General features: G+C 40.9%; 1 pseudogene; it reads right to left on the bottom strand.

Moving 5' to 3' along the window:
- Positions 1-7,108: 7,108 nt before the first annotated feature.
- On the bottom strand, positions 7,109-24,420 carry LOC133825457 (probable UDP-N-acetylglucosamine--peptide N-acetylglucosaminyltransferase SEC; annotated as a pseudogene).
- Positions 24,421-25,100: the final 680 nt, after the last annotated feature.

The following is a 25,100-nucleotide window of genomic DNA, read 5'->3' as shown; positions in this document are numbered from 1 at the left end:
TTCTAAGTTTCTTATTTACTTACCGTTCTTTTCACTTGTATTTTACCTTTCTGTGGATACGAAATAGTTTGATTACTATTGCAACCGCTTAGAAGTTTATTGGGCAATATCAAATTTTGCGCCGAGGAGGTAATTTTACAATTAAAGGTTTACATAGTGAATTACTTTTTTATTTAAAAAAATATATAATTTTGTTATTATAAGTTCTCTTTTATTTTTTTTCTCACTAATTTTTATTTTTTTATTTATTCAGTTTTGTTATTACTTTATTTACTTATTTTTTCTTACTTTTAGGTTTATAATTTTATTTTCTAGATTTAAGTTTTTTTTTTTAAAAAAAACCATAAACTTTGAATCATAAAATTTTAAAGCATAAAATTTTAAAAAACAAAGTATTGAGAACATTTGTGTAATTTGGAAATCAGTAAAAACCAAACTCGTTCTGTTTTAGAAAAATTGGTTGTTGAATAAGGTCTGTATTAGCGTTAGCCTCCAACACTACAAGAAAAAATGCTTTTAATAACACCAAAAATGTGTTATCAAAACATTCCATAACACTTTTTGATGTGTGAAGACCGACTATGTTATCGTAGGTCAGGGTACTTTACATAACACTTTATCATCGTTATACAGATGTGTTATTATACTGTCAACGATAACACACTTTCTGTGTTATTTTAATAAATAGATAAGTGTTTAATTATATTATTTATAGTCGATTATATAACACATTTCAATACTTATAAATTTGTGTTATACTACACTTTAGTATAACATATTTTTTGTGTTATACTACACTTTAGTATAACACATTTTTTGTGTTATATAATGAAGTTTGCATAACAAAATTCTTTACTTGTAAAAAGTGTTATTGTAATAGATATTATAACACATTTTTTGTATTATTTTAATATTTAGATAAGTTTAAATTCTCATTATATATTCATTATATATTCACATTTTTATTTATATAATTAAAATTAGCTTTCTAATATATACTACCATCATCAAATGAACTTGATTTTCAAATAACAAAAAGTAAAAGCATTCAACATTGTATTAACAATCCACAAATTAGTTTAAAACATTCAACACTGTCATCAACAACAAAATGTTCTTTAAGTATTCAAGTAGTTTTAAATATTCAACGTATTGAAAAGTTACTACTTTCAGCAAAAAATATTCTATAGCTACCCAACACAAAGCTTTTAAAATTAAGTATCATTTTCTATTTCGCTTGTCACATCGGCAAAATAAACAAAGAAATATTTTATTGTTATTATCTAGCATCACAAATTACTTCAAGAAAAATGCTATGGAAATTATGTCCAAGAGAGGACACCGCATACAATGTTCCAAACTACTAGAAGAAGAATCAAGTCGTGCATTTATTTACTGGAAAACTAATTAACACCTGGCCTACCTAGATATATAATCATGTATATATAAGAAATGGTTATAAACTCAGATTTGTTCTTACAATCGATGGCCCTTTATAACTTTATTTATCATAGATCTATGACTCGAACCAAAAGTAAATGGAATGTTCAGAAATCTCAACCAATATATAAATATATATACAAAAAGTGAGTTCTATAGCAAATGGAAAGTTTAGAATTCTCAGCCAATTTTCTATCATCATCCAAAAACAGAAAACTCAGAACTAAGACAAAAACATAGGCAAATGCTAAATCTATATTATATACAAAATTTGAGTTCTAAAGGAAAAAAGTTTGGAAAAGAAACTTATTTACTTACTTGAAATGAGCAAAAAGTTCTAAGCTTTCTTCTTCAACTTCTGGGGCCAAGGCTAAGCTTGGGTGCCAGCCATGGACTTCATCTGATAGTCAATGCAATGAAACAACCAACAAATTAAAACTAACCCATATAATATTGACTAAAAAGAAGACCAAAAAATACTCAATATAAATAGAATAAATATACTAGCATAGTAACTCATCTGGGACTCATTCTCCAAAATAGCTTACCCACATTATAAGAAAACTTATTGAGATTACAATTTCCAAATTTACACTTTCAATACAACCCAAATATGGTCCAAAAAATTAATTTTCTCTAGTATGTATATAAATTACAAATATGATCCAAATAATAGAGATGCCGAAATTTATTTTAAATACAAAGCTAAGGCAAGAACTCTCATGTACAGTTGAAGAAACCCGTTCAGTTGCTTCCTTCAACATCATTTTAATTTTCAATATGATTTTAAAAAAAGAAGAATAAGGCAGAACCAAGCTATCATTAGATAAAAGCAAAACTGGTATCTCAAAGGAACATCCTGCAATCTTGCACCTGCACAGTAGCCCCCATCCTTCTATTTTAAAGAGGGTTCATTTTGTCAAGTCTGTCATTCGTGCTATTGAAAGTAACACCATAAATTTTGCTTACCAAGTCTTGTTCGAATCTCCTCTACAAGATCATACATCTTTTCAAAAGGTATATACAAATCATATTTGTAAACTGCCCCTGATTTTTGCAATGCTTCTGGTAAACCATGCATCAATATAGCATAAGACATTTTTCTTTATTGTTTCTTTGTATTTTAAATGCAAAATAAAGATGAAAAATCAATCAAACATTTGTTTCCAAATTTCTGTGTAATTGAGAATGAATCATGGCTATTGGAACTAATATTTTCTATCTAACTAAACAGATGTTAAAAACAAGGCAATGTTCAACCCATATTATAATCACTATTGATAAGCTGAAGGCAAAATGATACCTCACGTAAACGCCAAAACGATAATGCTTGGTTAATGTCTTGTGCTAGTGCACCATCAGAAACCAAGCCAACTTCCATTGCATGAATTAAGAAAGCTTCAAGTTTTTTTTTTTTTTCTGGAAATGCCCAAACAAGACAGTAAAGTCTTTTTAGTATGGACATGCCATCTGTTGTAAAGGAATTTAGGGGGAAAATAACATTTTTTTAAGAGAATATGATTGTCACTCAATAATAGATATTACTAGTATACTTGAATAGGCTTATCATAAAGAGAAGGGGCCAAAATTGAATAACGTATTAACAGAATTATTAGCATCCATAAAAACTACTTCAACAAAAAACAATGTGGACAAAGTTATCAATTCAACTCTCCCACATCACAAATTATATTGATTTTCTTTCCCTTATAGTAAAAATTGTGGTGCCACACAAGATCATATTACATAGACTAACAAAAATAAAAGAAACTAAGGTAGCTCTACTTAAGATTGTGTCTCCTACTAATTAGCTAAGTATGCAAACTAGCAACAGAAAATGCAAGTCAGGGCCTAAATTTGTGTAAAGCCTTTCCTTTGATGTATACTATACTATGAGCATATAAATATTAAAGTGCTAACAATTATCAGAAGAACATAAAAGATGAAAGATCAAATTTTATTACGGGAAGCAAGAACATCCCAAACAAATGGGGAAGAGAAAGAAAACGAGTAGAAGCAAGTACTACAACAAATTGTATAATCAAAATGAAACAAAGATTGAAGGAATAAAAAAAACACTGTTATGTAGTCCTATTCCTCTTGCTCTCGGTAAGAAAGTAATTTCAACATAGAACCAATAGAAAGAGAAGGGGAAAAAGTTTATCCAGGCTTATCATTTTTTATAAAGTAAACATAAAGATCATACCTTGAATAAGATTGTCCTGCTTTGAGAAAAATCTCCATGAGCCAACTTTGGCCACAGGGATTGTATTTGAGATTAAACTTGTCAAAACGATGAAATGTGCTATTGTCTGCATGAACATCCAAAAGGTCAACATTTTGGTCATACCATGTCCAAGGAGATGGAAAGTTCTAATGTAATACATGAAGGATTTGAAAAAGTTGAGGTTCTTATGAGTACCAATATGATGCATATTCATTAAAAAGAAAAAGATAATATACTAATCTGGCACTTCATTTTTAGACCAAGTTACAAATACCAAATTGCTTCTCATAGATTGACCAACCAACACAAGTGGGTGCTGCCCCAACTTATTTTTTTCATTATACTGAAAAGATGGGAATAAAAAACACTAAAGACCGATTTACTAGAAAAATGATAAAAATAAAAATAAAAACCTTGTTAATTTATATACTTATTTATTTGTATGGAATGTGTATCAATATTTATTGATTATACCAAAAAAGAGAGTGGAGTTACCTCTTAATATTCTAAGCTCGGCTTTATTCTTTGCATCAATATCTCGATGGCTTTGCAGTTTCTTTGAAAGTGTTATGCTTCAAAAACAGGCCAGTAAATGCCACCCTCAAGTTCTTAACCTCTCTATCTAATTCACTTGGTGTCCTTTGCTTGCAAGATCCTAGAAAATGGAGTAGGATCCACCAAAAACTGAGATAAGTCTACAGATCAGTGCTCGAAGTATCATACAAAAATAAAACTGTAAAACCCACATAGGTCTTACCATTTTCTGAAAGTTTTTTCAAGACTACAGTATGTATTTCATCTATTAGATACCATAACTTGTCAATAGCAGCAACTAAATTACTTAAGATGTTCTTAATCTGTTCAGAGGCTCTCTGTTGATCACCTTCCATCTGTTTAGGAAGGTCACATAAAGATGAACATTCTGTTGCACCAGTTTCCGTAAGACGACTAAGAAAAGCCTCATGAAAAGTAGATTCAGATTCATCTGAAATACAGTATAAAACTTCCTTATCAACAAACACTTCAAACACTATTTCCCTGATGTCTCTTCCAGTTTTCAGGCATGGGTTATAGAGCCCTTATAGGTGCAAAGCAACACAATGAAAAGCTTTATTGTTATGTTAACCTCTGTAGTGGATGGCCTGAAGTCACACAGTACCCGAAGGCCAGAACCTAATGTTTCAACAAATGTATGCAAATAGATAAGTTGTGGCTTTTACGTGAAGATCTCAAAAGAATCAGAAAGTAACATGTCCCAAATGAACCAGTAGAAAAATACACCAAAGACAATAACAAAATACATATTCTATGCCATTGAACCAGTAGCAAAATGCACCAAAATTGTTAAAGAAAAAAATAAAAAACTGTCAAAATGCACCAAATGACAAGGAAATCTCAAAATACGGACGCAAAAACATGTTTAAAACTATTTCTAAATCATGCATACTTATAGTTACTTCAAGGATAGTTCAATTATGTTTACACCACGAGTTGCCATTCTTATGGTCTTTAGTAGAAATATCACCCAAAAATGTTTCTTTCAGTAAATTAATCAAAGAGTATCAAGGCAAACAAATGAAACATACCCAAAAAAATAGCAAGTTATAGACAAAATTATGGACTGTCCAATACGCAAAAATAGAACTTATATATATATATATACATGAGACTGAAGGGTATTCGAAAATCAGAAAAGATTGTAGCATATTCAACATTTATAAATAATACCCTTTTATTAACTAGGCTCTTCACCTAATCTTATGCAAGCAAGTTTCACAAGACTAAATCTTGCAGGTTGGTATATGTAGGCAAGACCATCATGGATTTTTTTAAATAACAAATTACCAATTACCACTATATAGTAGGCAAGACCTTTCAATTCTACACCAATCTAGAAGAACAGAATTTTATCAACTATACTATAAATGAGAATTGGTATATGTGTATTAACATTCTGATTCCTTCATATGCACATAAAAATACAAAATAGTGAAAAGTTGCCATTCTCAAAAAAATTCAGTTCTTGCACTCAAATCACACAATCATGCATTATGAAAACTTATATTTGTTGTAGTGAGTCCCAACAAAATCAAATCCCAACAAACAATAAACTATGTTCTCATCATAAAAAAAAAAACAAAATAAAGTATGTCAAAATGATTTTATATTATTTTTTCTTTAGTTTTATTATTTACTTTTTCACTAAAATTTCAATTCCAACCCGAAATGATGGACCATTAAGAAAACATAGATTTAATTCACAATCAAAGTGAAATATTAATAATGTTCTGTGTAAAAAGTGATAGTAATATATCAATAATACAAAATTTTCTACAACATTCCTTAATAATCTTAACAAGTTACTTTTCTCAACAGAGCAAAACTGCGATAAAAAAAGTTGTCTATAGAAAATGAAATTGGGAGAGAAATAATAGTACCTGCATGTAAACATTGAGGCCTAGATTCTCAAAGCTCCTTTAAAACCTAACAAACAATATATTAAAACATTAAGAAGACAACTAGAAATCTAAACCCAAAAACAATATTAGTTTGCAATCTTCATTTTTAAATCATATAATCTTATAATAATAAAAATAATAATATTTCCAATTTATTATTTTCAAATAAAAAATCAATTAACTCCTAATATATCATCATTATCTCCCATGGGCGTTGCAATAAAGCAACTATAATGACCATCAAAATTCATTTTAATCAAGAACTAACCTTTATTGCACTAACACATAAGACATTGTATTGAAACAAATATACATAGCCATCTTGAATCTATTAGGAAGAAGGAGGAGCATTCTTTAGTCTCAAGTAAACTCAGTGGTTTGAGTTTTTTTATTCATCCATAAAAATCATAAAGTTATCCATTCAGGAAAGCATCTTAAGGTGTTCCATACGAAATTGAACAATAATGAGCATGAGAACAAGCCAACATGCAAGAACTACAAAGAAAATCACAACTAAAAGCCTTTTCAAACTTATGTGAGTCAATAAATTTAACCAACTACACATATTGTGAATCATCTATATCTATTGGCATCATAACACTTTGTAATACTAATTTTTGTCATCTTGTAGTTGTAGCCATGTACACCTAATATCAGACCTATCAAGAAAGAAAAAAAAGATCATGGATTCTGAGCAATAATGTAATTTATGTACATTAACGAATAAAAAAGTTAATAATTGATATGAGAAGACCAAAATTAGAAAATAAAACGTAAAAATGGGTTGTTCGAATAAAAGAAAGTTTACAACTAAAAATGTATAAAATAGCAAAGTTTTATTATTCTATATCAAAATAAATTGTTTTTTTTTATAAGATTTACGTGAAGATTATTATCCATGTATTTTCAAATTTGTTAGTTATTATTCTTAAGACAAATATGTCTTAAGATCTTTTTTAAAAAAAAACAACATAATAATAATTTATTTATTTCGTGAAGTTATTTTATGTGATGAAAATATAAGAAATCTGTATAGGGCTGGCTGCATGGCAAATATTTCATTTCTTGCCCCCTGCACAACACAGAACGTCAATTATGAAACAAACTAAACTAATGCATCAAGAAAAAAAGAGCAAATTCATACTAAATCTTAATAATTATGTTTCAAGGTTCTTTGACCCAATGTCACTCACTGGCTAACTCAAGCTATACTATACCTTAGTATAACCATTAAGATTGACAATGATCTGTATTTTATCCTCGTTAATCATCCTGGCAATCATATCAGATGACATGGATGAGACATCTATAAAATGCTCCACTTCTGATTGGATACGCAGCCAAAGACAGAACCCATTAGATGAGACAGAGGATGGTTACCAAAGTCGCTGCTAACATACCTGAATTCGAAACTAGTAACGACGAATGAAAATAGGCATAGGGAGTATGTACATACAAAGGAAGAGAGAATATATATCTGAAACTTACCCGACCCTTAGCCTTTTACTGCCACCTACACTCTTTATGGGCAAGGCTGCTGGATAATTGAAGGAAGGAAGAGAAAAACGAGATGCAATGATAGAGTAGTGTGCAGCATATTTACGACTACAAGACCAAAAAGACAGTAGATAAAGTGAATAGAAAACTACAAGACCAAAAAGACAGTTGTTGACGCGGTTCTTCGCCAACAGATAATTAAGAGAATGAGAGAAAAGGATTAGTGCTAAATGTGAACCGAAATAGATATATGATCTTAGAGGACGAAAGGGGTGACTCAAGACACGGTTTTTAAGTGGTTCGAAGGTTAAACTCCTTCTACTCCACAAGTCAATATTATTGATCTGTACTGAGTATTTGGTTACAAAGTATTTCTTACAAGAGATTATTTTTCCAACCCCTATCAACTCCCAGGGTCTCCATATTTATAGGAGAAGGCACCTGGAAGTTGGTAGGGAGGTCATCCCGTGACCTTCTTACTTGTCGTATCAATTCTGTGACATTCATGATTAATTCCTAAACTTGACACATAAGTGTGGTCAAGTCAATAGTTAAGGAAGTAATGGGCCGCACGGCCCAACCCCACCGTGGGTGTCTGAACACGCACGTTCCTGCTGCGTGTCCGAGAAGTCAGGGGGATATCAGACACGTGATGCCTGATATATGCACGTTTACCTTGCGTGTGTTTACTTCTCAAGGGGTCACACCCCCATATCCAGCTCGTACCGCGAGCTGCATGCTAGACTCGACCTTCGGCCTTCAGGGGGCCTGCTCCAGCCTTGGACAATGGAGGGGAGCCCTTTGGGCTTCCTCGAGCTAATGACAGAAGTTCGGGTCTTAGGGGAGTTCGTGAGATAACTACGATTAGTCAGCAGCTCGGCTTGCTAACCAGCCCGTGGGAAAACCAGGGCGTACATCTGCTCCCCAAGCTCCTGCTCGTGGTATACCACATCGTATATAAGACCACAGTAGGGGCTTTTGAACTTCCCCATGAACTCTTCGCATTCCACCTTTTATGCAAGCGTCTGATACGTGGAACATCGTGGGTGGTGACGGTACGTCTTACGAGAACCGCATTTAATGGCCTAGCCCATGCTTAGCCGTCGTTTCGTATTTCGAGTGGAGGGCCTCAGATCCCCCATCAGGGCCATCCAACGGCCCTCTATACGTGATCCTTTAAGCATATAAAAAGGGGTGGCCACCCTACGCATGGGCCACCCTTTCATTCAAAAAATTTCAAGCTTCAAGCTCTTCTTCTTCTTCTCTCTATATCTCTAGAAGAACAAAACCCTTGATCCCGCTACTGTTACTTTCAGCGTTCAAGAAGCTTAGGCGCACGGACTTCTCCGAAGCTTTGGAAGCCATTACACCGACGAAGCTCTTACCAACGCAACACCTTCGTCTACCTCCCAGCCACACACTGTAAGTTTCCTGACCCTGTGTGTTTTGAAAATATGCTACTGTAGCTTAGGTAAAAAAATTTTACTGTAGCCGCATGCAAGGGTTTGCTGGGTTTTGTGGATATGGAGGGTGACAGCCCTATTAGGTTAGGGCACATTTGTTGTAGGAAATCGCCTTAGAGTATGGGTTTCAGGATGCTTTTTCTAGGGAAAATTTCTGGGTAGGAGTTTTGAGAATTTTGGGTGCAAAACCGGGTAGCTTAGGGAACACGCCTCACAAGCGGTCTTGCAATTTCCTGCCTACTGAACCTTTCCCCCCAAGGCAAGTTCTATCCTGACCCTCTTGACACACGAATCCCGAGTAATCGGGGATCGGTTGGGAGCATAGGCGCGTGTTCATCGAACCGCATGGTCCCACTCTCCACGGGCTGGGCTTACCTCAGCTCGTGTAAATAATAATTGCTTTTTCCTCATGCTTGGGTCGCTTTTTCTGAAATGTTTTCTTTTGTTCGTTAGGCGACCAGATGGCTCCAAAGAGAAATCTCCCACAGAAGAACGTCAGCAGCTCGGCCTCCCAGCAGGACAAAGGGAAGGCGGCGATGCCTAGCTCCCCGATCCCTCGCTTCGAGCCGACAGTGGAGAAGGAGGTCGAGGTGGCCCCTGATGCCTTCTTTGAGGCGGAAAGGATCGTCTCGAAGATAACCGACCAGGCAAAGATTAACAAAATCTTCCTTTCCCACAACATCGCCTTGGGGAAAGCGTTCGTAGTGGCTCGACCTGCTTCAAAAGGCGAGCGGAGCTGTGCGCCGCTCGACGAGTCATTCGCGGCCTGGAGTGGTGAACATTTTAAGGCAGGGGCCTTCCTTCTACTGGATCAGTACTTTGCTGATTTCCTCAACTATGTGGGGTTGGCCCCATTTCAGCTCCCCCCCAATTCCTACCGCCTGCTGGCAGGGCTGAGGTATTTGTTCCAGAAGCACGAGTGGGAGGTCCCCACTCCTGTAGACATTTTATATTTCTTCTACCTCAAAGCCAGCCCGGACTAGCAGGGGCGAGGTGACGGGTTCTACTATTTAACCCAGTTTCCCAATACGGCGGCAGTCATCGAGCTACCCAGCCACCCCAATGACTTTAAGGACCAGTTCTTCATGTCAACTGGTTTCCGAAACTGCGAGCATCACTATTTCAATCGTCCTCATAAGTTTCTCCCATCCTTATCTCGCCTTTTAAGTGTTATTTTAGCTCCTCTCGTACCCCATTCTGACTCAAACTAACCTTGCAGCCATCTTCGCGAGGACAGAGAAGTCTGTGACCCTCGGGGGCCAATATGAAATGCTGGCGGGCTTGCCCCCCAGTGAGAAGGATTATCGCGTGCTCGTGATGGACGAGACGATGGTGTTCTGCAAGCTGATTTTTCCAAATCAGACCCTGAACCTAAAGAGGCCCCGGGGGCCGCCCCCAGCTCGGGACACCAGACCCATCATCGTGGAGGAGGTCGTAGGAGATGAAGACGAGGAGGATGAGGGCGATGAAGTTCTACTCGTGAGGAGCAGGAAGAGGACCTTGGAGGTCGCCCAGAGGATGGGCGAGGAGAGGATCCAATCCGGAGCAGCCGCGGGTCCTTCTGGCCAAGGTAACCCTTACTTGCTTAGGAGTCTAGATAGGGCTACCGTAGACCTCCGGCTGGCTAGATTCAATCCTAGGCAGCTCGTCCATCGTCACCGAAGCGATCCGGACCTGAACACACTCCTGCTCCATTGTGTCGACCGGCTCGTGTTGGATCACCAAGAGAGCCGGCCTAGGGGTACCGTAGTAGTAGATAACACCCTAGCCTTTAGGTCGATCCTATTCGAGGAGTATGGGACCAACTTACGCACATGGCCATCACTCCAGAGGGGTATATATGCTCCGGGGCTTAGGCAGTATGTAGAAGAATCTAGCCCTGAGTCAGAACCGGACCCAGAACTTGTGCCAGTTCGGGAAATAATCGTCTTAGGTTCTTCCAGCTCGGGGGGTAGGGCTCCCTTAGTATTCGCACACTTTTTATATCTAACCCTTTGTCCTTGTCTGTATGGTAGCTAACTTGTACTAACAATGTTTTTGTTTCGACAGAAGAGATTTCTCAGCCCAAGGATAGCTTGCGAGGCGCAGTCTTCGGGGGAAACCCCTCGGCCGGACCAAGACTAAAAAGGCTCCGGGGGTCCAGGAGCGCCGCTGGGACCTCCACCAAGTCTCCGGCAAAGGAGAAGGAGAAAACCCCGTCTGCCCAGGATACGGGAGCAATTCTTCTTGCCGCCGGAGCAGGCCAAATGCCTCCACCATCTCCGCGAGCTCCAGCCGCCACTCAGGATGGAGGAACGGAGCTCGGGACTCCGGCCGTGGCGGTCTCCGATGTGCGCATCCCAGTCAACCCTCAGGACCTGGAGAAGATCCCAAAGGCCTTCCGGGGGATAGTGTACGAGTCGGCGAACTACGCCGTCAACCATATCTATAAGTTCACCGAGAAGGAACTTCAGGCCATTGAGACACTGAGCCCGGTTGGGGTGATGGAGTCTTCAATGAGCATGACCCTAACGGTAAGTTGCCCTGTTTTCTCTGTAAAGCTCCTACCCTTACACTTTGCCCTGTTTTTCCTCTAAGGAAATTTTATCTTTCATTTCTCGCAGGGCGTCGTCGCTCTCCACCGGAGCATCATCAGGGCCAAGACTCAGCTCGAGGATATGAGAGCCGAGCATCAGGCTTCCCTTCAGGAGGCTAAGGCGACTGAAGATGCCTTGGCGACCGCGAAGGCCGAGTTGGAGAAAGCCCTCTCGAAGGTCAAGGAGCTCGAAGCCTCCCTTGCCACCTCGCGGACGGACCTCGAGGCTGCAAAGACTGAGATCCAGGCCGCCCAGGTCGCCCTAGAGGCCGAACGGGCCACTTCGGAGCAGTCCATGCAAGATTTGTTCTATCACTGTTGGGCTTACAATCCGGAGGCTGACTTCTCCTTCATGTCACCAAGCCTTTGGGCGCGCTTGCTGGTGAAGTTCCAAGCTCGCCTTGAGAAAGAGGCACTGCCTTCGGAGACTAGAGAAGCCTCGGGCGCAGCGGAGCAGGGTGAGACAGCGACCTCCAAGGGGCCATCTGACGGAGCTTAGGGCGTTCTTTCCCTGTTGCCTTTGAACATTTTTAAGTATATTTTTTTTCGTAACCTTTGCATGAGGTGTTTTCACCTCGAGACAATTTGCTTTACCGTTTTTAATTTACACTCTTTCATGCTTTTAAGCATTTCGGCTATAATTTATTGAAAAACCTAGTTCGCGTTAACTTTAACCCATATTTTGAGCTCTTGAAGTAGAACAATGATCAATAGATTTAAATCAACTTCTAAGTTTTATGACCTGGTTAAAACCAGGAACTTAATTTGAAAACTTAGTTCGTATTAACTCTTATCCATATCTCGAGCTCTTTAAGAAGAACAATGATCAATAGATTTAAATCAACTTCTAAGTTTTATGACCTGGTTAAAACCCGGATCTTAATTTGAAAACTTAGTTCGTGTTAACTTTTATCCATATCTCGAGCTCTTTAAGAAGAACAACGATCAACAGAGTTAAATTAACTTCTAAGTTTTATGACCTGGTTAAAACCAGGAACTTAATTTGAAAACTTAGTTCGTGTTAACTTTTATCCATATCTCGAGCTCTTTAAGAAGAACAACGATCAACAGATTTAAATTAACTTCTAAGTTTTATGACCTGGTTAAAACCAGGAACTTAATTTGAAAACTTAGTTCGTGTTAACTTTTATCCACATCTCGAGCTCTTTAAGAAGAACAACGATCAACAGATTTAAATTAACTTCTAAGTTTTATGACCTGGTTAAAACCAGGAACTTAATTTGAAAACTTAGTTCGTGTTAACTTTTATCCATATCTCGAGCTCTTTAAGAACAACAACGATCAACAGATTTAAATCAACTTCTAAGTTTTACGACCCGGTTAAAACCAGGATAGGACTTAGTTAGTGTTAACCCTTATCAATATCTCGCATTTTTAAGAAAACAACAGTCAATCGATAAGAATCAACATCTAAGTCATTAAGGAGACCTGGTTATATCCAGGTACCATATGCCCCCCAAGTAACTGGGAAAGGGTCTTTCGTGGTTACTTTAAGATTACACTTGCAAATATGCATAAAAAGTTGATTTTCATTAATACATAAGAAGTGGCCTTCCAAGCCTTACAAGTAAATCATTTGTAATATCACTTTAAGTGGACGGCGTTCCAAGTTCGCGGGACTGCCCCTCCATCAAGTCGAGCTAGCTTATAAGTTCCCTCCTTGATGACTTCAATGACCTGGTACGGTCCTTCCCAGTTTGGTTCCAAAACTCCGTCTTTGGGATCTTTTCCGGTGAGGAAAACTCTTCTCAGAACCAATTCGCCTACGCTAAAGGTGCATTTTTTAACCTTGGTGTTGAAGTAGCGGGTGATTCTCTGCTGATAATGGGCGAGCTGGAGTTGTGAATCCTCCCGCCTTTCCTCAACCAGATCGAGGGAATGGCACAGGAGCTCGTGGTTTCGATCTTGGTCGTAAAATTGGACTCTATGCAAAAGAACCTTTATCTCCACGGGGAGGACTGCCTCACTCCCAAAAGTTAAAGAAAAGGGAGTATGACCCGTAGGAGTCCGATGCGAGGTCCGGTATGCCCATAGGACCTGGGGGAGCTGTTTTGGCCAGACCCCCTTCGCTTCATCTAATCTTTTCTTGAGGCTCGCCTTTAAAGTCTTGTTGACAGCTTCGACCTGGCCATTAGCCTGAGGATAGGCCACGGAGGAGAAACTTTTCACAATCCCATGTCTGTCACAGAACTCGGTGAACAGGTCGCTGTCGAACTGAGTGCCGTTATCGGAGACGATCTTCTTGGGTAGGCCGAAGCAACAGATGATGCTTTTAACCACGAAGTCAAGCACCTTTTTAGACGTGATTGTTGCCAACGGCTCTGCCTCAGCCCACTTGGTAAAGTAGTCGATGGCTACCACGGCGTAACGGACCCCGCCCTTTCCAGTGGGCAGGGCGCCTACTAAGTCTATTCCCCAAATGGCAAATGGCCAAGGGGCCGAGATCATTTTCAGCTCGATTGGAGGAGCTCGGGCAACTGCAGTGAATCGCTGGCACTTGTCGCACTTTTTCACATATGAGATCGAGTCTTTGGACAGAGTCGGCCAGTAATATCCTTGCCTGAGGACCTTTAAGGCTAGGCTCTGCCCCCCAGTGTGGTCTCCGCAGAATCCTTCGTGAACTTCCTGTAGGATGGCCTTTGCCTCACTTGGATGAACGCACCGGAGGAGAGGTAGGGAGTGCCCACGTCGGTACAACACCCCATCGACCAGCGTATATCTCGAAGCTTGATACAAGATTCGTCGTGCATCGTTACGTCCTTCGGGCAGCTTGCCCTCGATGAGATACTCAAGAATGGGTGTCATCCAGGTCGACCTAGCGTTAATCATTTCGACCTCGGCTCGTCCTTCTTTTATACTTGGTTGTTCCAAGAATTCTATCGGCACCAACCCCAAGGTTTCCGTCTCTCCCTAGGTGGCGAACTTGGCAAGAGCATCTGCATTAATGTTCTGCTCCCAAGGTATCTGTTCGATCGATCCTCGCTCAAATGCGGACAGCTTAACTTTTACCTTCGTCAGATAGGCGGCCATCCTGGGTCCCCGCGCCTGATATTCGCCTAGGACCTGGTTTACCACGAGTTGGGAGTCACTGAAGCACTGGACGGAGCTCGCCTTTAACTCCCTGGCTATCCTCAGGCCGGCCAGCAAAGCTTCGTACTCCGCCTCATTGTTGGAGGCCTTGAACCTGAACCTTAGCGCCGAGTGGAATCTATGTCCCTCGGGGGATATCAGAATGATTCCGGCCCCGGAGCCGTTCTCGTTGGATGAACCGTCTACAAAGATCTTCCACAACGATTGGGGCGAGGTGAGCTAAGATGAGCCCTCTGCGGGATTCTCCTGGAATCCTGTGCATTCTGCCACGAAATCGGCGAGGGCCTGACTTTTTATAGCAGTTCGTGGAGTGTAGAAAATCTCGAACTGGCTAAGTTCGACCGCCCATTTTAACAAATGTCCCGATGCTTCAGGTTTTTGCAAAACCTGCCTTAGAGGCTGATCGGTCATGACGTGTACTGAGTGGGATTGGAAGTACGGCCTGAGCTTTCTCAAGGCCGTGATTAGGCAAAACGCCAATTTTTCCATCAGTGGGTATCGTGACTCTGCCTTGAGAAGTCTCTTGCTGATGTAATAGACTGGCTTTTGAACTTGTTCCTCTTCTCGTACCAGTACGGCACTAGCTGCATCCTCAGTGACAGCTAGGTAGAGAAAAAGAGGCTCGCCTGCCTTGGGCTTGGATAATACAGGTGGTTCAGCCAGATGCGCCTTCAGGTCGAGGAATACGCTTTCGCACTCTACTGCCCATTCAAACTTCTTGTTTCCTCGGAGCAGGTTGTAGAAGGGAAAACACTTATCGGTTGACTTGGAAATAAACCTGTTCAGTGCGGCCACTCTCCCTGTTAGGCCTTGGACATCTTTCCGCGACCTGGGCGAAGGAAGCTCGAGTAGTAACCTGATCTTGTCGGGGTTTGCCTCGATTCCTCGGGTATTGACTATGAACCCCAGGAATTTTCCTGACGCGACTCCAAAAGTGCGTTTCTGGGGATTGAGCCTCATGTCGTATTCTCATAATATTTTAAAACATTCATCCAGGTCGGAAACATGGTTGTCGGCAGTCTTTGACTTGACTAGCATGTCATCAACGTACACTTCCATGTTTTTTCCGATCTGGTCCGCGAACATTCTGTTTACCAATCATTGGTAGGTAGCTCTGGCGTTCTTCAGACCGAAAGGCATGACCTTGTAGCAATAGACATTAGTCAGGGTCATGAAGCTGGTGTGTTCCTGGTCCACCGGATTCATCGCGATCTGATTGTTGCCTGAGTACGCGTCCATAAAGGACATGAGGTCGTGCCCCGCCGTGGCATCCACCAGCTGATCGATCCTTGGTAATGGAAAACAATCCTTGGGGCAGGCTTTATTCAGGTCAGAAAAGTCAAAGCAGGTTCGCCACTTTCCGTTGGGCTTTGGAACTAGCATGGGGTTGGCGACCCAAATTGGAAATTTGGATTCACGGATAAAACCACATTTTTTGAGCCGGGCTACTTCTTCTTCTAGGGCTTCAGCTCGGGTTGTTCCTAAACGTCTTTACTTCTGAGACTTGGCAGAAACGCTTTTGTCCAGATGGAGCGTGTGCATGATGACACTCGGGCTAATTCCCACCATGTCCTCGTGGGACCAGGAAAATACATCTAAGTTAGTCCACAGAAACGTAATCAGCTCCGTCTTCCTCTTGCTACAAAGGTTTTTCCCGAGCTTGACCATCCGTGATGGATTTTGTGGATCAAGGTTCACCTCCTCGAGCTCCTCAATAGCCTGGAGCTCGGTTCTATCTTCGCCTATTCGGGGGTCAATGTCCTCACTCAAGGCGACATTTTCCCCTTTGGCGTTTTGAGGTTTTTCAATCTCAGGAGCCGCCAAGGGTTCCTGGGATTCCTCTTCACTCAGAATGGCCATGGCCAGCTGCCCGGGTTTAGATTTTCCCTTCATGGAAATGCTGTAGCATTCCCTGGCAGCGAGCTAATCGCCCTGGATCGTGCAGATTCCTGCCGAGGTGGGGAACTTCATGGCGAGGTGTCGGATGGAGGTGATAGCCTCGAAAGCTATGAGCGTAGGTCGGCCCAAAATGGCGTTGTACGCAGCGGAGCAGTCTATGACCACGAACTCGAGTAGTTTGGAAACTGTTCGAGATTCTTCTCCTAGGGTGATCACCAGCTCGATCGTCCCTTCTCCCGAAAAACCATACAACATCATGGAGGTTGCCTTTAGATCGGCGACAGTCAGACCCATCTTCTCTAAGGTGGATCGGAATAGAAGGTTCACCGAACTCCCGTTGTCTATCAGCACCCTTCTCACTCTCCGGTTGGCGAGCTGGACTGTTACAACCAAGGGGTCATTGTGAGGGAACTGGACATGGCCTGCATCTTCCTCCGTAAAAATGATTGGTTGCCTCTCCAATCGCTGTTGTTTTGACTGACGCTGCTCCGGGACGAACTCCTCTCCGTTATGAGCCTTTAGTTCATTCACGTATCTCTTCTGGGCGCCTCTGCTTATGCCAGCCATGTGCGGTCCTCCAGAGATGGTGGATATCTCTCCTCCTACCACTGGAGGAGGAACATCCTGATCTACCCGGGACCCGTGCTGACTGGCTGGGACCTCTGGAGTAGGTCGGCTCGCTCGGACCCTGTTTCGCGAGTATTGAGCCAAGGGGCCGGCTCGGATGAGAGTCTTGATCTTATCTTTTAAATGCCTACAATCGTCGGTATTGTGGCCCACATCGTTATGAAAACGGCAAAACTTGGAAGTGTCTCTCTTTCCTTTGTGGTGCTTCAGTGGCTCTGGCCTCTTCCAGGGGACCCGAGTAGAGTTGGCCAAGAAGATACTCTCTCTAGACTGAGTGAGCTCGGTATATGTCGTGAAAACGGGCTTAAACTTATCTATAGATTTATCTTTTGTCCGTGCTGACTGTTTTCGCCATTGCCCTTTCTCTTGCCTCCACCGGGCTGGTTGCTCTGCGCGAATTTTGGGGTCGTCGCCACAACCTCCGCCCCTATTCCCGCAGGCTGATCGGGAACCTGGCTGGTTCCCGCAGCTGAGGCCTCGGCTTCTTCCAAGTTTATCCATTCTTGGGCCCTGTTAAGGAATTCATTGACCGAGCTGACTCCCTTCCATAGGTCTCCTCCGACAAGGATTCCGATTCTCATGGCCATGACCTTGGAGCTATCATCTGCGTCTCTTGCTCGAGCAGCGACGTTTGCGAATCTGCTCAGGTAGGCCTTCAGAGTCTCACCGGGCTGCTGTCTCACGTTGGCCAGGGAGTCGGCCTGAACACGGGCGGCCTGAGAGGCTCGGAATGCCCTTTTGAAGTCGGTTGAGAAGGCCTTCCAGGAGCCGATTGACTGTCTTTTACTTTGCTTGAACCACTGTCTGGTGGGTCCGGTCAGCGTGGAGGGGAAAATCAAGCATCTCAGCTCCAGGCCAATGTTATGGGCCATCATTAGGGTGTTGAACATCCCTAAATGGTCCGAGGGGTCTCCGTCCTCGTTGAACTTTGACAGGTGAGGCATACGAAAACCAGACGGGTATGACGTCGCTGCTATGTTGGGGGCCAAGAGTTCCATCTCATCCCCTGAATCATATTCATCTTTTTCTTTTTCTGATAGAAGTTTCCTCATCAGCTCTTCCATCTGGGTCAGGCGATCGAGGGTTTGGTCCTGATGTCCTTAGTTATTCCGGGGCTGTTCAACAGCTCCGGATCCATTATACACATTTGGTGGGTTATTGCCCCTCCTATCTTGAGATAGGTTATTTGGGACATTCCCCCCATTGCGTATTTCGGACAGGACCCCCCCTGAATGAGCCTGGCCACCACTTCCAGCTTGGTCTTCTCTGTGAGAGTTGAGGCAATCTCGCAGGTCACCCCCAGAGAGATCACTCCGGCGACTGCCGGTCCAGTGGCTCCTGCTGGATAGGCTCGGAGTCTGCCTTTGGTGGTGACGACCTGAGTTTTCCCCTGGCGCCCTGCTACGCCGGGAAGGTCCAGCAGACGGTGGGTTTCTCCTACTACTCCCATAGGCGGGGACGTCCCGGACGGGTCGAGGAGGAGACGGATATCTGATCGGAGATGGAGGATGCCTGACTGGAGAGGCGATCCTAGTTTCGTTTGGACGGATCAAGTTTGGTGGGGGCCTTTCGGCCTTGCCAACCTGCTGGTCCTGCGCAGGGCGATCTGGACAAGGCGTAGGACGGTCATCGGGGACGGGCTGATGCCGCGAGGCCCCCCCCCCCCCCCCCGAATCTCCTTCGAGAACTTCCTCGAGTTCCCCTGGGCGTTCTCGAGGATGGCTGAGAGCTAGGAGTCGACGTCCTGACCGATCGACTGTACTGTGGTCGTCCGGTCCTAGGCACTTCCTTGAAGTTTGCCTCTCGATGGTGTGACGAAGGGGTGGAGTTGGCTGCCGGAAACCTATCCGAGCGACTACGCCTGGACCGGTTATCCCGGCGAGACTTGGGAGCCTTGCCCTGCCTCTCTCTGACGTTAACGGCGGTTGTGAGAGGGGGTAATCGGGCCAGGATATCCTTGATTTGCTGGCTGGCCTTTGCTAACTGGCTCCTCAGTTGAGCGTTCTCCATCTCCACCGCAGTATAATAACACGGGTTCGGATTAGGCGGCCGAGGCGCCGAACTACCAGTATCGTCTTGGCCCGCCGGCTGTTTTCCTGGCCGCTGCTGGACTTCAGGAACTTGTTCATCAGGGATGGTGGTATGATGAGCCTCCTGCCCATCATGTTGTTCTGTCTCGTTACCATGCCTGGACCGAGTAGTCACCATAGTTGGATGTTTGCAGCAGCACTAATCGAAAAAGCTCTCAATGAAAGCACCAAACTGTTGACGCGGTTCTTCGCCAACAGATAATTAAGAGAATGAGAGAAAAGGATTAGTGCTAAATGTGAACCGAAATAGATATATGATCTTAGAGGACGAAAGGGGTGACTCAAGACACGGTTTTTAAGTGGTTCGAAGGTTAAAATCCTTCTACTCCACTAGTCAATATTATTGATCTGTACTGAGTATTTGGTTACAAAAGTATTTCTTACAAGAGATTATTTTTCCAACCCCTATAAACTCCCAGGGTCTCCATATTTATAAGAGAAGGCACCTGGAAGTTGGTAGGGAGGTCATCCCGTGACCTTCTTACTTGTCGTATCAATTCTGTGACATTCATGATTAATTCCTAAACCTGACACATAAGTGTGGTCAAATCAATAGATAAGGAAGTAATGGGTCGCACGGCCCAACCCCACCGTGGGTGTCTGAACACGCACGTTCCTGCTGTGTGTCCGAGAAGTCAGGGGGATATCAGACACGTGATGCCTGATATATGCACGTTTACCTTGCGTGTGTTTACTTCTCAAGGGGTCACACCCCCATATCTAGCTCGTACCGTGAACTGCATGCTGGACTCGACCTTCGGCCTTCAGGGGGCCTGCTCCAGCCTTGGACAATGGAGGGGAGCCCTTTGGGCTTCCTCGAGCTAACGAAAGAAGTTCTGGTCTTAGGGGAGTTCGTGAGATAACTACGATTAGTCAGCAGCTCGGCTTGCTAACCAGCCCGTGGGAAAACTAGGGCGTACAACAGTAAATAAAGAGAACAGACTAATGCAATATATAGGCAATAGAATACTTACCTTATCTCAAGTGCAAGCATTGGATCAATTGGATAGGCTATTGCATGGAAAGGTTGCACACTAGGAATAAGAGACATCTAATAGCAAAGATTGAGTAATTTAGAGTGGAACCTGACTGGTAAAGTGGTAATTAGCAGCAAATTAAACAACACTTTACCTTTATTTGTCTTCTCAGAATTCCTTCAACTTCAATAAACTTATTTTCACGATCATCCCAGTCACAAACACACTGGAGAGTAGCACAAATGCAATATCAGATTAGATAAACCAACAGCGAATAGTTATAAAATCCAGACAAAGTTTCACATAGCAACATAAGAGTACAACATAGAAACTATAGGCTAAGTCAATAATGTGTAAAAATGTACACCATTGAATTAAAATTGCATTTTCCAAACAGCAAAAAGGAATGGCCGTTTCACCACAAATGAGGCCTTTAATTTCGCAAAAAACTTAATGATTAGATCATACTTTCCACACTAATACTGTATATGAGGCTAAACTAGAAGACCTGGAAAAACAATAATCTACAAGGCCCCTACCCATGTGCCATATACATATTCTATATGAAACAGAAGATGCAATGAAACTTCAGTTGCATTCCCGACTTTTAGAGCACTAATAACTTATTATGCTAGGTAACATAAAAGACTTATATAACAGTCAGTAGTGAGAAAAAATAAAACCGAATTAAAACATAGTTTAATATGCAAAGTAAAGTTACTTCTCACAATACCTGTAATGTATGTAAAAGGTTACAAGTTGCTTCTGGAAAATCAGGACGTAGAAAAAGTGCTTGCTTATAGTTTTTTATAGCAGCTTCAACATGTCCATTGTACGTACAAAATCCAGAAATATACTATGTTAAATCATGGAAGAACAAACAGTATGCAATCAGATAAAAAGCTTGCAACCCCTTATAATTCTCATTAAACACCTGTCCTTGTAACCAGAAGCTAGATTAGCATGAGCTTCTGCCATTGAAGGTCAGATATTGATGGCTCGATTATAATCTTGAATGGCTTCATTAACTCTCCCAATCTCTTTATATGTGTTCCCTCTATTGACAAGTGCATCAGCCACTAAAGGATCAATTCAGAGAACTTCATTATAGCAAGATACAGCATCTGTGTAATTGCCCTGTAGTTTTTTTTTAATATTATTATATAAGAAACAAACTTTAGTTAATAGAAAAAACTGAATTGTGAAGAGAAGAAGAAATATATTCTTTTAAACAAAAGGAAATAGAATAATACAAACTGAAACCGGAAAGCAAAACAGACTAAACACCAACCATATAACCAAAACGTTCGCTGTAACCATATAACTTAAAATTACCAATGCCATCTTCTCTTAGTTGGAAAAGGCAAAGCAAGAAACAAAACAAATCAAGGTGACCTTTCTATAGATGATAACCTTTCTCCATTTGGAAAGAAAAAAAAAATTGTATAATTAAGTATTTTCCCAAAACAAATATAAGCAAGCATTACAGACATGATAAAAAGATATGATTACCTGCTATTTATATATAATTGCTAAATTGTTGAAAGGAGCAGAAAGTCCTGTTGTCACAGATAATGTTGCCTTATAACATGAGGCAGCAACACCCATCATGTTCCTATATGACCAGATAAAAAATATTTAGGCTAGATGCATATGAGTTATTAATCTGACATCAACACTATATCAATCTAAAAGGCTTGACATGATTAACACATTAATACATACCATTCCATGTATATGTTCCCAAGGTTAGTAAGAGCTTGTGGATGGCTAGGTTAGACATTGCTTCAGAGAGAAAATGAAAACTACGGTAAGTAAAACTAAAATTCCCCAACAAAAACATATAAATAAATCGGGCAAAATTTACGGATATTGTGAACCTACACGATATCATTGCACTGATTCATCATCTTTTCCGGCATCCTTCAACGCATTGCCCTTAAGAGGGGGAAAACACCATCATGTTTAGTGGGTGAGGGAAAAAAGTGAAATATTATTCATATCATCAATTGATTAACAAACAATCTAGCACAATTAAGATACGAAAGAGAACCAACCAAATTGTTAAATGACTCCAAGAATCCAGAATCAAATGCAATTGCTCACTTATAATTGAAAATTGTCATTTCTAGGTTGCCTTGCTCATAATAAATACTTGCCAAATTGCCTGTAAAAAAAAATTGATTTTTATTTATAATAAGACTAAAGTTGAAGTTGTCTTACACAGAAGATTGTCATTGTACAATCTGTATGCCACTGAAGAAATTAAGATCCATAGATCAGTCAACTTGGAAATGAACAGCTAGATATACTAGAGGGATTTTTAATTTTTGTTTTTGCAAGACATACTGGAGTAAATTTCAACAAGCTCTTCAGAAACTAATTGATCCTTTTATGTACATGTAGACTACTTATCCAACAGGGAAAAAGAAATCAACCACAAGTAAAATATATATATGCATCTTTCCCCTAGAACAAATTGGATGCCATACTTGAAAATATCCACATTTTAAGATCCTTCAGCGACATCAAATGAAAAGGAAAGCCAGCACAATTGAAAGGTAGTCACTAAGTGTACTGCGTACAAATGGATAATCTCACCATAGGACATGGCAAAATCTGGTCGCACTTGAAGAGCACGCTGGAAGCATACTATTGCCTCTTGACGCATTCCTAGAGCTTGAAAAAAGCATAAACAAGTACTAAATTTCTTCTTCAAATATAATGCCCTTCACTTTTATATAACCCATCTGCACATAATCTATAACAGCTCACCTTGTAAACATTTCCAAGGTTTAGATAGGCATCAGAAAATGTTGGTTTAAGCTTTACAGCTTCCTGAAAAAGGCAGTTAGTCAAAATTAGATTATAGAAAACATCCATTAAAGATTTACAAAATTATATTTTGTAATCCATCACAAGATACTTTAGAAAATTATAGCATATGGAATTACTTTTACAGAAAACTACAGCATACTTCAGATAAAGTTCTAGGCAGCAACTTTGATCTACAAAGCTAAAGGTTTTGAGTGACTCTCTATTATAGATTTAAGTAAAAGAGTGGGCCAATTTTTTTTCATAATGTTCCTGTTATCTTTTTATTGTATTAATGTATGTCTTTCGGCTGATTTCAGGTTCATGTTCTCATTTCTATAAGATTAGCATGTTCACTTTACTTTTGTATTCCATTGATTAATACAAAGTTTCATTCCTATTCAAAAATATATATTATATATATTATAAAGGGCTCCACCTTTATAACTTAGTCATGCAAGTCAATGCAATTTTGTAACAAGAATATTCAACTGTAAACACCTACACCCTTTCGCTCATTAAGACATGCACAAGCAAAGTATCCAGGTAAAGACCTTGTAATATTGAAGAGTTTTGTTAAGATCACCAGCCTCCATAAAAAGGCCAGCAAGATTGGACCATGCAATTGCAAAATTTGGCTGTATATGAAGAGCCTCAACATAGCAACTGTAAGCCTACAACAAAAACATTAGAGAAGTCAAAGACCTGAAAACATACATTACAACCTTGACCATTTAGGAAAGCATCTTAAGGTGTTCCATACAAAATTGAACAATAATGAGCGTGAGAACAAACCAACATGCAAGAACTACAAAGAAAATCACAACTCAAAGTCTTTTCAAACTTATGTGAGTCAATAAATTTAACCGACTACACATATTGTGAATCATCTTTCTCTATTGGCATCAGAACACTTTGTAATACTGATTTTTGGCATCTTGTAGTTGTAACCATGTACACCTAATATCAGGCATATCAAGAAAGAAAAAAAGGACCATAGATTCCTCACCTCTTGAACTAATCCTTGAGCTTTCATCAAATACCCAAGATTACAGTGTGCATCAACCTGTAACATTAAGAAGAAATGTTACGTTCTATTCAAAGATTTTGTTAAATCATTTAATATACAAGTGTCAAGAGTCAGAAAAAAATTCTACCAAACGTGGATTCAGTGCAAGAGCCTGGTGACAACATTGAGCTGCCTCGTTAAACTGCCCTTTACGCATATATGCACTTACTAAATTTGACCATGCATCAGCAAAATTTGTTCGGAGCTGCAAACTAAAACAATCAGTATAATATGGAAAAAAGAATTCAAAGAAAGAATATATCTTTTTGCTCTTAATGATCATTCCCCCATGAAAAAACAAATTTGGCTCCGCCACTGGGTGTAAGATTCCTAGTACTAGGTCTAGGAGTGATATTAGCTAATATAACAACCAAAATCTTCCCATCAAATTGGGCAAAATTTACGGATATTGTACAGACTAATGCAATATACGGATATTCCCCAACAAAATTTACGGATAAATTGGTTGTTGCTGAACTGGCCGAAGCTAGCTGGTCTCACGCAGGGAAGAAGAAGGCTTGGCCGCACACAGGGAAGAGGAGAAGAAGAGATGGCCTCCGGTGTCGTCGTTCGCCTCTGGTGTCGTGTGAAGGCTTGGGCCCGTGTGGTGGAAGCTTCGACGGCCTATGAAGATCCGTAGCCGGCGCGTGTAGGGGAAGGGAGCGGTCGGTCTCTACAAAGACAAAGGTGAGAGAGAAAGAGTGAAGGAGAGAGGTCTGGTGGGAGAAAGAGATCTGAGAGAGAATGATGTGGAAAAAGGAGAAGGAATTGAAGGAAAGGAATTGGGTCTCATGGGTCTCACAAATTTTTAGGTCTCACAAATGAAAAAAAATGCTAAGTGGCAGGATGGTT

The sequence above is a fragment of the Humulus lupulus genome, chromosome 3 (genome assembly GCF_963169125.1).
Source record: "Humulus lupulus chromosome 3, drHumLupu1.1, whole genome shotgun sequence".
Classification (NCBI taxonomy): domain Eukaryota; kingdom Viridiplantae; phylum Streptophyta; class Magnoliopsida; order Rosales; family Cannabaceae; genus Humulus; species Humulus lupulus.
The sequence above is the reverse complement of the archived record's forward strand: the minus strand, read 5'-3'. Positions and strand labels throughout refer to the sequence as shown.